The sequence below is a fragment of the Phoenix dactylifera genome, unplaced genomic scaffold (assembly GCF_009389715.1).
Source record: "Phoenix dactylifera cultivar Barhee BC4 unplaced genomic scaffold, palm_55x_up_171113_PBpolish2nd_filt_p 000152F, whole genome shotgun sequence".
Taxonomy (NCBI): domain Eukaryota; kingdom Viridiplantae; phylum Streptophyta; class Magnoliopsida; order Arecales; family Arecaceae; genus Phoenix; species Phoenix dactylifera.
Genome location: NW_024067701.1, coordinates 110,245 through 123,372, shown reverse-complemented (window position 1 = coordinate 123,372; position 13,128 = coordinate 110,245). Strand labels below are relative to the sequence as shown.

General features: G+C 45.6%; 1 pseudogene; it reads left to right on the top strand.

Annotated features, from left to right (window-relative positions):
- Positions 1–7,763: 7,763 nt before the first annotated feature.
- LOC120104959 lies at positions 7,764–9,832 on the top strand (annotated as a pseudogene).
- The last annotated feature ends 3,296 nt before the right edge of the window (positions 9,833–13,128 follow it).

Genomic DNA, 13,128 nt, shown 5'->3' with positions numbered 1-13,128 from the left:
GCTTAGCGCCGGAAGAGTTTCCTGAGGCCTAACCCTCGGATGCCTGGCTCAGCGCCGGAAGAGTTTCCTGAGGCCTAACCCTCGGATGCCTGGCTTAGCGCCGGAAGAGTTTCCTGAGGCCTAACCCTCGGATGCCTGGCTTAGCGCCGGAAGAATTTCCTGAGGCCTAACCCTCGGATGCCTGGCTTAGCGCCGGAAGAATTTTCTGAGGCCTAACCCTCGGATGCCTGGCTTAACGCCGGAAGAGTTTCCTGAGGTTTAACCCTCGGATGCCTGGCCTAGCGCCGGAAGAACTTCGGGAATCAAAAGTCAGCAAGAAGCAACCAAGAGCTAAAAAAAAAAAAAAAAAAGAGGACGAGGGCGAGATGAAGAAATATTCAACGTGCATTAATTTTCAGGGCCGAGGCCCATACAATTGGGCAAAACGCCGACATACAAAAATAAAAAAGACAATGGAAGGTACAAGAGGTCAGCTTGGAGGAACTCCCGGGTCGGGAACGCCGGGCTCGTCCGCGGGAGGTAGGGAAGCAGCAGGAGAACCAGCAGGCGATGGCGCCGGAGAGGAGTCAAGGAGGGAGATCTCGCTCAGGTCAACTTCGGGATACTTAGCCGACACCCTTGCCAGGCCCTCCTCGAAGCCCAAGGTGAAGGCTTCGGCCCCCGCGTCCGACGCGTCATGGACAAACTCGTCAGACTGGCGATAGGTCCGCACTGCCTCCGACATATCATGGGCAAACTCGGCGGACTGGCGATAAGCCTCTACCGCCTGACGCCCGATTTCCGCCCTCTTCTCGGCCAGCTCCGCCTCAGCTCGCTCCATAATCTGAGCCTTGGCCTCCAAGACCTTCGCCACAATCCGGCCTTCGGCCTCAGAGGAGACCCTCAGCAGATCAGCCTGAGCCTCTTTATGCTTCGCCTCGGTAGCAACCCGAGCGGCCTCGGCTTCCTTCAGGCGCGAACGGAGCTCTTGGACATCCGTGCATGACTTCTCCAGGGCCGACTCCAGTTCGCCTAGTTTGGCTTCAAAAGAGCGGATTCGGTCGCAGGCGTTGTCGGCAGACCGCTGGGCCTTCTCCCACCGCTCTCGATAGTCCGCGATCTTCCGGGACTGCTTTTCAGCCCGTTCCTCCGCCTTCTTGACCCTGCTTTCGAGGCCCGAGGCGGCTTTGAGTTGCTCCCGAGCCTCTGACAGTTGCTCCTCCAGGGCGGCGAAGCCGAGTGCCCGCTCTTCGGCCTCCCGGAGCCTCGCCTCGAGGTCCCCGGTCGTCCTGCCTGCCGCAGCCCGGCCTCCCTCTTCCATTGCTTTCAGCCGGTCCTCGGCCTTCGCCAAAAGCCCCGCCTGTTCCTTGTAGCACTCCTCCAGACGGATCATGTACTGGGCGAGCTAAGAAATAGGAAAAATAAGGGAGTCAGGCGGAGAACAACAGAGCCAATAAATGGTGAAAGACGGCCAGAAGAACACTCACCGACATGAGACAGACGCAGCTGGCGGCCCCAACGTCAGAGACATCCAACTCCCGGACCCGCCGACGGTCCTTCTCCAGCAACACTGTTTCGATGAGATTTCGGGCGCCATCGGTAGTGAAGGCAGACCCCGATTTCTCCCCGGAGCCGGATGGTGGTTCTGCAGCCTTACCCTTATCCATCGCCTGGGGAAGAGTCCGACTGATCGCGCTCGGGGCGGGGGTCGCCCCAGGAATTGATAGGGTCCCGCTCGGCCGGGGCCTCGGCGCGTCCCTCCTCGAGTCATCAGGAGCCGACCGAGTCGAAGGCCGGGTTGGGGACCGATCACGTCCGACCCGTCCGTCTTGAGCAGGCTCAGGTGGCACCTCCGGAGTAGCGGCAACCTTACCACCGGAGGGCTGATACAGCGTCAGCTGCCGGTCGGTGCCCACGACATCTCCCTGACCGGTGGGCCCGGACTCGTCGGTCGGCATCGGAGGTATCTCCTTACGGGACTTCTTCGCCGGTGGGGCCCCGCTCGGAAGAGCTCGTTTCCTCCTCCGGACTGCTTCCAGCAGGGACGCCCTACCAACAGCCTTCGACTTCACCGACCGCATGACGTCGTCGACCTCTGCAAGAAGGACGGGATGGTCAGGGACTGAGAAACCGAAAGGAAGAAGGAACGAAAGAGAAGAAAAGAGCTAAAGAAACGATGGCGGACTCACGGTCGGTGGGGACCGAGCTCAAACCGACGTTCACCAAGGTATCCTCAGAAATGAGGCGGCCCACCGGGGGAAGCTGGCCCTCGGCGACCAACCCCTTCAAGGCGGCGACGCCCTCGGATTCCTCCCTCGACAACTTCGACAGGCCAATTGGGGACTTCGCCGGCGTCCCCCAGATTGCCCTGATTTCCCAGGAGGGGTCTGCATCAACGAAAAAGAAGCGCTCCTTCCAGTGGTGAATGGAGGTAGGACCCTCCTTGACAAGGCCGCACCCTCGCCGCGCTGCGAAGCACCACCACCCTTTGTCCTGGGGGTGGCCGCTCAGGCCGTAGAGCTCCCAGAAAACGTTCAAGGTGGCGGGAATCGCATGCAAGCGACAGAGAACCTGGAAGACCGTCAGAGCACGCCACGAGTTCGGCACCAGTTGCGTCGGTGCCATTCCTAAACCCCGGAGCACCTGTAAGACTAGGTCTGAAGGGGGAAAGCGGAACCCGGCTTGGAGGATGCCCTCATTGATGGCGATCTTCCCTCGGGGAGGATGAGACATCCTCTCCTCAGGCCCTGGGAGCGTGACATTGCAGGCCTCGGGAAGGTGGTACCGAGCCACAAATCCGTCTAAGTCCTCGGCGACCAGTTTTGACTTGATGCTATCTGCTCCCACTTCGCCCATCCCTAATGGCCAATCTACGGTCAGGACGGGGTCAAGAAGGAGGGAAAGGCCGGAACGACTGGGGTGCACTAGTACAAAAAGAAAAAGTATGAAGAGCTCAAAGTAGAAGAGTGGGAAACTCACTTGAAGAGGAGGAAGAACGGCTCCGAGAGCGTCAAAGGAAAAGCAAGCGAACGTTTCGGCGGCAACAATGGTAGCGCAAAGGAGAAACTCGAAAATGTCCGTAAAGAAGAAGACGGACGGGGGAGGGCCCCCGATTAAATAGGCGAAAGGGCAAGTGACACCTCGATGACGCCAGAAGACGCCTGGCCGCCGAAGGGTCGCTCGCACCCCAAAGGCGAATCGACACCATTAAGGAAGGATGTCCGCCGAAATCCTCAGGTTGCCAGGTCAGCAGCAACCGCCATACGCCATAAAGAAGGCGGGAAGCTTGAAGCGCGCGCGCCTCTCCGAAGGATGGCGGCAATCTCGAAACATCACTCCCTTCACCTGTTCCCCTTCTGGTTCCAGGCTCGGAAGTGGGGGGCTACTGTTATGGGGGAATTGAGCCGCCATGCCCCACGTGATCGGCACGCGTATCCAGGAAAGCTACAGCTGCCCTATGATCCAGCACTCCGACCCCGAGTCGGACCTCCTCGGCTCCGCAGCCCGACCCCGGGTCGGCTGCCCTATGATCCAGCACTCCGACCCCGAGTCGGACCTCCCCGGCTTCGCAGCCCGACCCCGGGTCGGCTGCCCTATGATCCAGCATTCCGACCCCGAGTCGGAGATCTTTTGATAACGACAGGCTATTCTCCAGAGGCACGCCGCGGCCTCCTGCTCCACTACTCCCTGCAACGGCTGTACCCGATGCTGCCCACGATCTCCTGTATCGACCGTACAAAGCGGAGCTCCACTACGCCCTGCCATGACCGTACCCGGCGCTGCTCCACGACGCCCCGTAACGGCCATGTCAGTGGCCATTCTATCGTGCCCCACGACGACAAACCCCCCTGAGAGACCTCCCAGCCAGGTATATATGCGGCTGGGGGGAGAAGGGGGGGGTAAGCAATACCTCCCAGAGCACTCTCTCCCACTTGTGATTATCATCTCTCCTCCTCCAATCTCCTCTGACTTGACCGTCGGAGGGCCATCACCACCCTGGTGGTGGTGCAAGGCTTGTTTGCAGGTTCCTTGGCGGAAGGTGGAGCGCAACCAGCACCAACCAAGACAACTCAGGCGGAACCCCGTTCACACCGTCGTGTCAATCGTTCTCGGTTTGGACCACCAGCAACAGTTGGCACTCCCAATTTGTCATCACCATTATTGACATCCACCACTGTTTGGCATCACTCTAATCTTTATCACTTCATCACATGTCATCATTATTGAGGACCTCCATCACGATGCATCGTGGCTAGCAATTTTTATCTTCACCTATCCTGTTGACGATTTCTACCATCATCCTCCATTGTTAATAATCTTCAGTATCATTCAATGTCATCGATGATCTTTAGCGATAGCTACTATTACTAATGCTCTCCACCATTGCTCACCATCGATGATATACTATGCCACTACTAGTTATGATGATAATCATTACTACGACCCACCACCAACTTCTTCAATATCACCTATTATCGACAATGATCTCCACCACCCTCCATAACCACCGTCAAACTCCACGATCTATGACAATGATGATGATGAGGATCACCACCAATAGTGGATGACGATGGGATGGCAGCTGGTGGGTGGCCAAAGAGATGGGAAACATCGAGCTGGGGCTCTTTTCTTCATATATTTTGAGATGACATGGTGAGAGGTATCTTGGTCATGAAAAAGTGAAAATAGTCATTCCTTCCATACCAAAAATAAAATATGCATGGTGGCCATTTTTGCAACTTGCTACCGGCATTACAAACTTTCAGATTATTTATATTAATGTAACAATTTAAATCAATACATCCATGCTTTAGTTTGTTCTTTGGATCAAGACAAGTACATTGGCATGCGTGATGCATATATAGGAGAGCAAATTCCTTCGAAAAAATAGAATAAGAAACTAAAAAAAAAAAATACTTCTCTATGCAAGAACATATTTTATTATTTTAATTAAAAAAATAGAGATTTCATAATCTAGCATGTGCATCCAGCTCTTTTTCCCATTATATATGATAGACAAAAATATAACATGATTTATCAAGAGGTAGCTCAAGATCATTGCCAATATATTAGTAAAGATATAGCCTTATCATGTACCCAAAAGGGCAAAAAAAACGATGCGATATCCTGTGCGCCACCGCTGAGAGAGTTTAATTAGGCCGTTGGATTTGGGTTTAAGAATTTTTAAATCAAGTTTTCCAACGGTCAGAAGAAAAAGAAGGAAAAGAAAAAAAAAGGCGGGGTATTTATGATGACCTGCGGGGTATTTATGCAATATTCGACTGAAAGGAGGGCTAATATACCGAGCCTTTTTCTTTGAAGAACTCACTATACGGGTGGTTCTATATACACCCCCCCTATTGCTAAGGACACCCCCAAAAACCAAAAAAAAAATACCCAAACTAACCTTTAGTGTAATTACCATATTGCCCTTGAAATTTTCTCATACACCCCCCCTTCCTCCTCCTCCGTTTCGTTTTGAAAAGAAAAAAAAAAACACCCCTCAAACCCCCCTTAAACCCCTCGATCCATTTACATCGTTTAGGCGATCTTTGAAGGAGATTTAAGCCCCATTCGAAGCATGGACAAGCAACTAGTGATTTGGGACGAAGAATCGGCCGCAAAGGTACGTGTTCCACCTTGTTTCGAATTTTTTTTTTTTCACGGTTCGTGCTCTGTTCGGCACTGGATCGCCGAACAAAAGGCTTCTGTTCGGCTGAACAGTGCCGAACAGAAGCCTTCTGTTCGGCAACCCTCAACCGAACAGATCTGTTCGGCTGCACAGTGCCGAACAGAAGGCTTCTGTCCGGCACTGTTCAGCCGAACAGAAGCCTTTTGTTCGGCGATCCAGTGCCGAACGGAGCACGAACCGTGAAAAAAAAAATTTCGGGAGAAGCCGGCGAGGTGGTTCCGGGAGAAGCCGGCGAGGTGGTCGGAGATCGGGAGAATGCCGGCGACGAGAGGGAGAAGGGGGAACGGGGGGGTTTGGGCGTTGGCGAGGTGTTTTGGAGGGGAAGAGCGGGGTGGGGGGGGTTTGGGGGGTGTAGAGAGCAATTTAGGTGAGGGGGTGGAGAGGGTGGGGGGTAATTTAGGAATTTTTAATTTTTTAGGGGTGTCCTTAGCAAATGGGGGGGGGTGTAGAGAGTATTTAATTTTTTTTTTAATTTTTGGGGGGTGTCCTGAGCAATAGGGGGGTGTATATAGAACCACCACACCCCCCCATTTGCTAAGGACACCCCTAAAAAATTAAAAATTCCTAAATTACCCCCCACCCTCCCCACCCCCTCACCTAAATTGCTCTCTACACCCCCCAAACCCCCCCCCCACCCCGCTCTTCCCCTCCAAAACACCTCGCCAACGCCCAAACCCCCCCGTTCCCCCTTCTCCCTCTCGTCGCCGGCATTCTCCCGATCTCCGACCACCTCGCCGGCTTCTCCCGGAACCACCTCGCCGGCTTCTCCCGAAATTTTTTTTTTCACGGTTCGTGCTCCGTTCGGCACTGGATCGCCGAACAAAAGGCTTCTGTTCGGCTGAACAGTGCCGGACAGAAGCCTTCTGTTCGGCACTGTGCAGCCGAACAGATCTGTTCGGTTGAGGGTTGCCGAACAGAAGGCTTCTGTTCGGCACTGTTCAGGCCGAACAGAAGCCTTTTGTTCGGCGATCCAGTGCCGAACAGAGCACGAACCGTGAAAAAAAAAAAATTCGAAACAAGGTGGAACACGTACCTTTGCGGCCGATTCTTCGTCCCAAATCACTAGTTGCTTGTCCATGCTTCGAATGGGGCTTAAATCTCCTTCAAAGATCGCCTAAACGATGTAAATGGATCGAGGGGTTTAAGGGGGGTTTGAGGGGTGTTTTTTTTTTTCTTTTCAAAACGAAACGGAGGAGGAGGAAGGGGGGTGTATGAGAAAATTTCAAGGGCAATATGGTAATTACACTAAAGGTTAGTTTGGGTATTTTTTTTTTGGTTTTTGGGGGGGTGTCCTTAGCAATAGGGGGGGTGTATATAGAACCACCCCGTATCCCCCACCTTCCACCACCTCAGAGCTGTCGTAACATTGTTCGTGGGACGCTGCTCTGCTTCTGTAGCAAGAGGGTAAAGGAAGCTCCTTTTGGTACTTTCTCCCTAGTTCTGAAGCTGAAAATTCCAATGATGTCTCTTTGTTTTTCCTTTCTTTGAAATATAGGAGTTTTTCTTTTCATATATTTATATATATGTTGTAACTTTCGTTCTTTATGGATCAAGAACAGCAAGAATTTCTTGTATTTCTTCTTTTCCTTCTTTTTACGAATTAGGAGTTCGATTTTCTCTTCAAACGGTATACTGTGATCAATTTTGAGCTAATTTTTAAAATTAGTTTCTCACTCGAGCATCTTCTTGTTCTGTTCTCCTTTTACGAGTTAGGGGTATTATAGAAATTGTTAGCCGATTTGGGATGAATTTTCTTTCGTTTAAGCAGGATGTTGTGTCAAAGATTTCCAGTTTCGTTACTCTTTCTTGATGCTTATCTTTGTTGAATAATTGGTGCCCTGTTTAATTGTGGATTACCTGTTGTTTCTTGATTCGGATATACGCTTGTTGTCGCTTACTATGTATTATTTTGAATCGTATCACCACACACACACCCCAAGAAAACAAAAAAATAAATTTGTGAAAAATAATTCTTGTGATGATTTATCAATTAACGCATTGCATAATTTAGCATGATTTTTTAACTCTATTTTGTTCAAAGAAATTAATGCAAAGCTACTCTTTCCTGATTTTATCTACAGAACCTGTGAAAAGAAATGCTGATTGGAAATTTATAAGCAAGAGTTATGGGAGATACAGATAGAAGCCATTTAAACTTTGCTTTTCTAGAAAGTATTTCTAGAAGCTATATATCGCTCGTAACCGAATATAGGTTGCATGGCATTGTGGGTGCAGCTATCCTTGGGCTTATTCTGCCTTTAGTAGTTTCATCACTATATGTGCTCAAGAAGAAGAATAAGCAAAGAGCAAAGAGTAGTTTAAGTTCTCCTCTTTAGTTGAAGTTCCTTGGGAAGGGGCCACAACAGTGGCAGCTCTTTTTGAGCAATCTTGCAAGAAGCATACTCAACGCCGGTTTCTTGGAGCACGGAAGCTAATCTCCAGAGAAGTAGTAGACTCTGCTGATGGGAGGAAGTTCGAAAAGCTTCATCTTGGGGAATACATGTGGCAAACTTATGGGGTCATATTTGATCGTGCTTGTAATTTTGCCTCTGGTCTTATTAAAATGGGCCACAGTGCAGAGAGTCGTGCCGCAATTTTCTCTGATACTAGAGCAGAGTGGTTCATTGCCTTGCAGGTAGACATGTAGTTGTTTATATCAGATATATGCATATCATTTTCCTCTACATACATAATAAGTATGTGTAATAACAGTTGCTCTTATTTTAATCAGGGATGCTTTCGCCAAAATATAACAGTCGCAACAATATATGCAACTCTTGGTGTGGATGCGCTTATCCACTCACTTAATGAGGTGAGAATAGCTGCCATGGATTATGTGTTACATGCTTCGGCTACTATAGTTTTTAGACAAACAGGACTGCATCCTTTCTTTCCCTTTTTTCTTTTGAGTAGAAGTATATTTTTGTTTTGTTCGTGTATCCTAGCGGACATTTTAGGACCGATCTATGCTATTTCTGTACCTGTTCTTAATTTTCTATTGAGTGAGGCTGCAACCATTCACTCATTTATTCAGCTGAGAAACAATAATTCCATGATTGCTGCATTGGTGCTGTGAGCTACTATAATTTTTGATGGAGACAGTTTCATCTTTATTTCTTTTTCTTTCTCTTATATTGATAGCAAATTTTAATTTGTTTACTATCTTAGCAGACATTTCTTGACTTGTCTAAGGCTGTGACTATATTTTATTTTTCTATGGTATTCTATGTAAAATTTTCAATTTATGTGTCATTGATATTATGAAACACTAGTAACAGTGATTCCATATTCTGATGCTTCAAAATTTTTTCTCCTCATCCCGCAACTACTTCTTGCTTCTTTTTTTCTTTTGTTTTCGGGGGGAGGAGGAGGGGGGGGGGGGGGGGGAAGGGGGAGGGGGAGGTCCAAGGCGGTGGTTGTTCTTTGTGCAAAAAGATTAATTAGTAGCTTTTCTTGCATCTTAGTAATAAATGCTACAAAGTATCATGGTATGACTATTTCTGCTGTGTATCACAGAGTGTCGCAAATGCCATAAATTTGATAGTTGATTGCATGTAAAATGTTGGCAATTCATTTAAGGAGCACGCCTGTGCTTGTTTTTTGAACAGAATTTATCCAAGTTGTTTCAGAAGCCATAGTTATGTTCTTTTTGTTGTTACAGACACAAGCATCAACCCTGATCTGCGATTCAAAGCAACTGAAGAAGTTACCTGCAATAAGCTCAAGGTTATTAAGTATTAAGTATGTTGTTTGCTTTGAAGATGAAGGAGCAGATTGCTCTGATTTTTCAGATTATGTCAACCATTGGACAGTGTTATCTTTTAATGAAGTTGAGAGGCTTGGGAAAGAGAACCCTGCTCATCCAAGATTACCTTCAAATATTGATGTTGCAGTCATTATGTACACAAGTGGAAGTACTGGCCTGCCTAAGGTTAGTTCCTCTTTCCATGTATATGGCCAGAGAAATACGATTTAAGGAAGGATAGGAACAAAGGGGATTTGACCATCGTTATCAAATGAAATTTGCATGAGGCTACACAAAGGCAAGTGAGGAGTAAGACCTTTTGTTACATGCATCATGAATAATTAGAAATAAAAGACATTTTTGGTTATTCTTTTCAAAATCGCCAATTAAGGAATGCATGAAATTCAACTTTTTAGGTTGTTTTTTTCCAAAACTTATTATTTTCTAGGAAAAATCTTTTGAAGACCTAACCACTGAAGGATTAAACACACGCCCCATCCCCAGTGGTTTACCCATAAGACTGCCATGTATACATTGAAAAAAAATCTAGGCTTCAATAAAGCACAATTATATTTAGTATATTTTTATTTGGGTTTTTTGCATGAATACCCTTCTAAAAATTTAAATTTGCATGAATACTTTCTTAAAATTTATATTTATTTCTGTACCCTCATAAAACACTGTTTTTGCACAAATGCCCCTAATATAACGGTTCTTCTAACATCGTTAATAAAAACCATATTTATTTTAATTAAAAGTAAATTAAAATTTTGAAATTACTTTTTTATCTCCTATTGCGATCGCCTTATAAATGTTTCTTTTTGCGTATCTACCTATTAAGAGTATTTTAGTCATTTTAATTTGAAACCGTTAATTTTTTAACAGTGTTAGATGGCGTGGGTACATATGCAAAAACAAGGATCAAAAAGGGTAGAATAGCAAAACAAGTGTTTTACGAGGGTATACATGCAAATATCAATATTTAGATTGATATTTATGAGGGTATTCATGCAAAAAAAAACCATTTTTTTTAATGTATGCATTTAAAAATGCATATGAAATTAATGAATAGAAATATGATTTCCTAGTTATCTGTTCTGAATGATATAACTGGGTTGCCTAAATTAATGTCTGCACTTTTTATTTCTTTCTAGCATTGCTATATATTTAGATGTTTGGATTGATTATTCTGTACTTTATTAAGATGACTCTCGTTGTGTTGGTCTTTAACTGGTTCTCTTAATTATTGCTTTTGTTTTCAGACTCCTCATGTTGTTTTTCATTTTTATTTGGGACGTTCATATAAATTGACCTGGACTCTTTCCCTTAAAACAAATAACATACCTTTGAACCAATCTACAGAAATTTAGGATCATAATTCATAACTTCCTAGACATTGATGCTCATTGTTGCTTAACATGTGCATTGCTAATTGCAATTAATCTGCTACACAAACTAATGTCATACAACTATGTTTATGCGCAACACAATTAAACCCACTTTTTGGGTAAAAGCTACAGGTTTCCACAGTAGCAACAAACTGTATTTTTCATACAAATAAGCTCATAAAGTGATGTACTATAGAAGCTTATATATCATGGATAATATTAGTTTGTAACCTTTGATCTGATTCTTTGTCTAATCCATCTATTAGGCCTTTATATTTTTAAAATTTAAAACAAAAAAAAGAAGATCGTAATTTTGTCCCGAGCAGAAATGGGGTTGTCATGTATTAGTCTGCAAAAATGTGTCACAATTTGGTTCCCTCCAGCATTAGTAATATGGCCTGGCACATATAGCACAGAGGTCTGCAATTCATACTATGTTAATAACCTGTAGATATGGTATATGCACTGTAAGTATAATACAGTATAGATGCACAGTGTTATGCATGTCCATGCTTCTGTTTTATGGAAACATATAGTGTGATTTTTCTTATGGCTTGAGTGTATTTACTATTCATATTCCACCTCTATTCTTCCATTGATATCGATTCATTTACAAAGTCTACCAGAAAAGATGTGATATATACCAAAGTTCAAAATAACTGTCGTCAGTACAGGTTTGCTGATGACATGAACCCTAACATGTGAAGTACGAGCGGCTAGCATATAAATTTTCATAGACCAACATTTGCATTGATTCGGGACCCATAGATCGAGATCTCTAGCACCTGCCATGGTCTCAAAGCCATATTAAGGTACGAAACTAGGCTTGATGACAGTATAGCATGCAACAAATTCCGGAAGTGGAATGATTCCAATCGGTATTGATTTTGTACATGGAAGTGCATCCTGGATGCCCTTCAAATTGATTGCATATGAGTGGAAACAAACAACATTTGATTGCATAATCATATAAAAATTAATGATAAAAATGAATTTAAAGATCCGATTATAAACTCATGAAACAATAGAAACTAGAACAAAATTCCTAAACAATCCGATTATAAAAACAAAAAAAAATTCAAAACATCTAGAATTTAAAGATTGAAGCAAGAGAAGAAGACCCCAAACCTGGCTTTGTCTTTGTTCTTGTCAGCTCCAAACTTCAAACGCCGTGTGAGTGCTCTGCGGCGGAGGAGGAGAAAGTCGTCCACGGAGAGGAGGCCAACAGAGAGGCGGAGGAGGGGAAGGAGATGCGGTGGAGGAACGCGACTTGGGATCGCTTGGCGGAGGAGAATGGCTGAGATCGGTGAAAAGGGCTGAGGAGGGAGGGGGTCTCGGCGTGAGCTAGGGATTTAGGGCTGTGGAGCAAGGGGGTCGATCGGGTTTTGTTAAGGGGGGAATGCAGTCCGACGACGCTTATAAGCGTCGTCTTATTTTTCCCTTATGCCGACGCTTATAAGTATCGGTGATTAAATCTTCCGACGCTTATAAGCGTCGGTAATGGGCAGTTGACGCCGACGCTAGAGAAAGCGTCGGCGGAACCTTTTCTTACCGACGCTTTTTAGAAGCGTCGGCGGTTACTGTCACAAGAAAAAAAATTGCCGACGCTTTTATCTAGCGTCGGCAATATAGAGTCGGCAAAAATCTTTTTTGTCGTAGTGATATAAGGACCCATCAACAAGAATTATGGGTATATTTGGCCGATCCTTGACCTTTATTTAAAAAACTTGATTCACATATGATGTGATTAAAATTGGATTTGCCAATTGTAAGCCGACATGTAGTATAGGAGGGACCAGTTTCAATTGGACTCATTTTTTGGATCAATCCAGAAATAGAAATTAAGGAATCAACTCCCAGTCGGATTCTAAATTCTGAGTTCACGCCAGTGGGACCAGTACACCTTATCTATAAGAAAAGACTCAGGACTCTATGAACGAACACAAACTACTCATCTACGTCCTCTTCTTATTGGTCTTTCTACATATTCTGTTCTTTAGAGCTTTAGAGGCTTGTTCATCGGTACTTTATCTTCCATCATAGCATATCAACGTCCTCAGACCGGATTTTAGTGGCACAATATGTATGCAGTGCTCCGATGACTTATGTTACCATATATGCTTGCTTGTGTGGTTCTCCCTTCATATGCTTGCTTGTTGACATACCAGCTGTATTTGACGTGCCAATAAGATGGACAACTGCCTGATCCATTTTCCAGATAGGTGATAAGGCGCCCATCTCAACTCATTATCCCTTTTAATAAAAAAAATATTAATCATAGTTTTAGTCTTTGCACTTTTATATTATGAGGTGGAGAAATTATT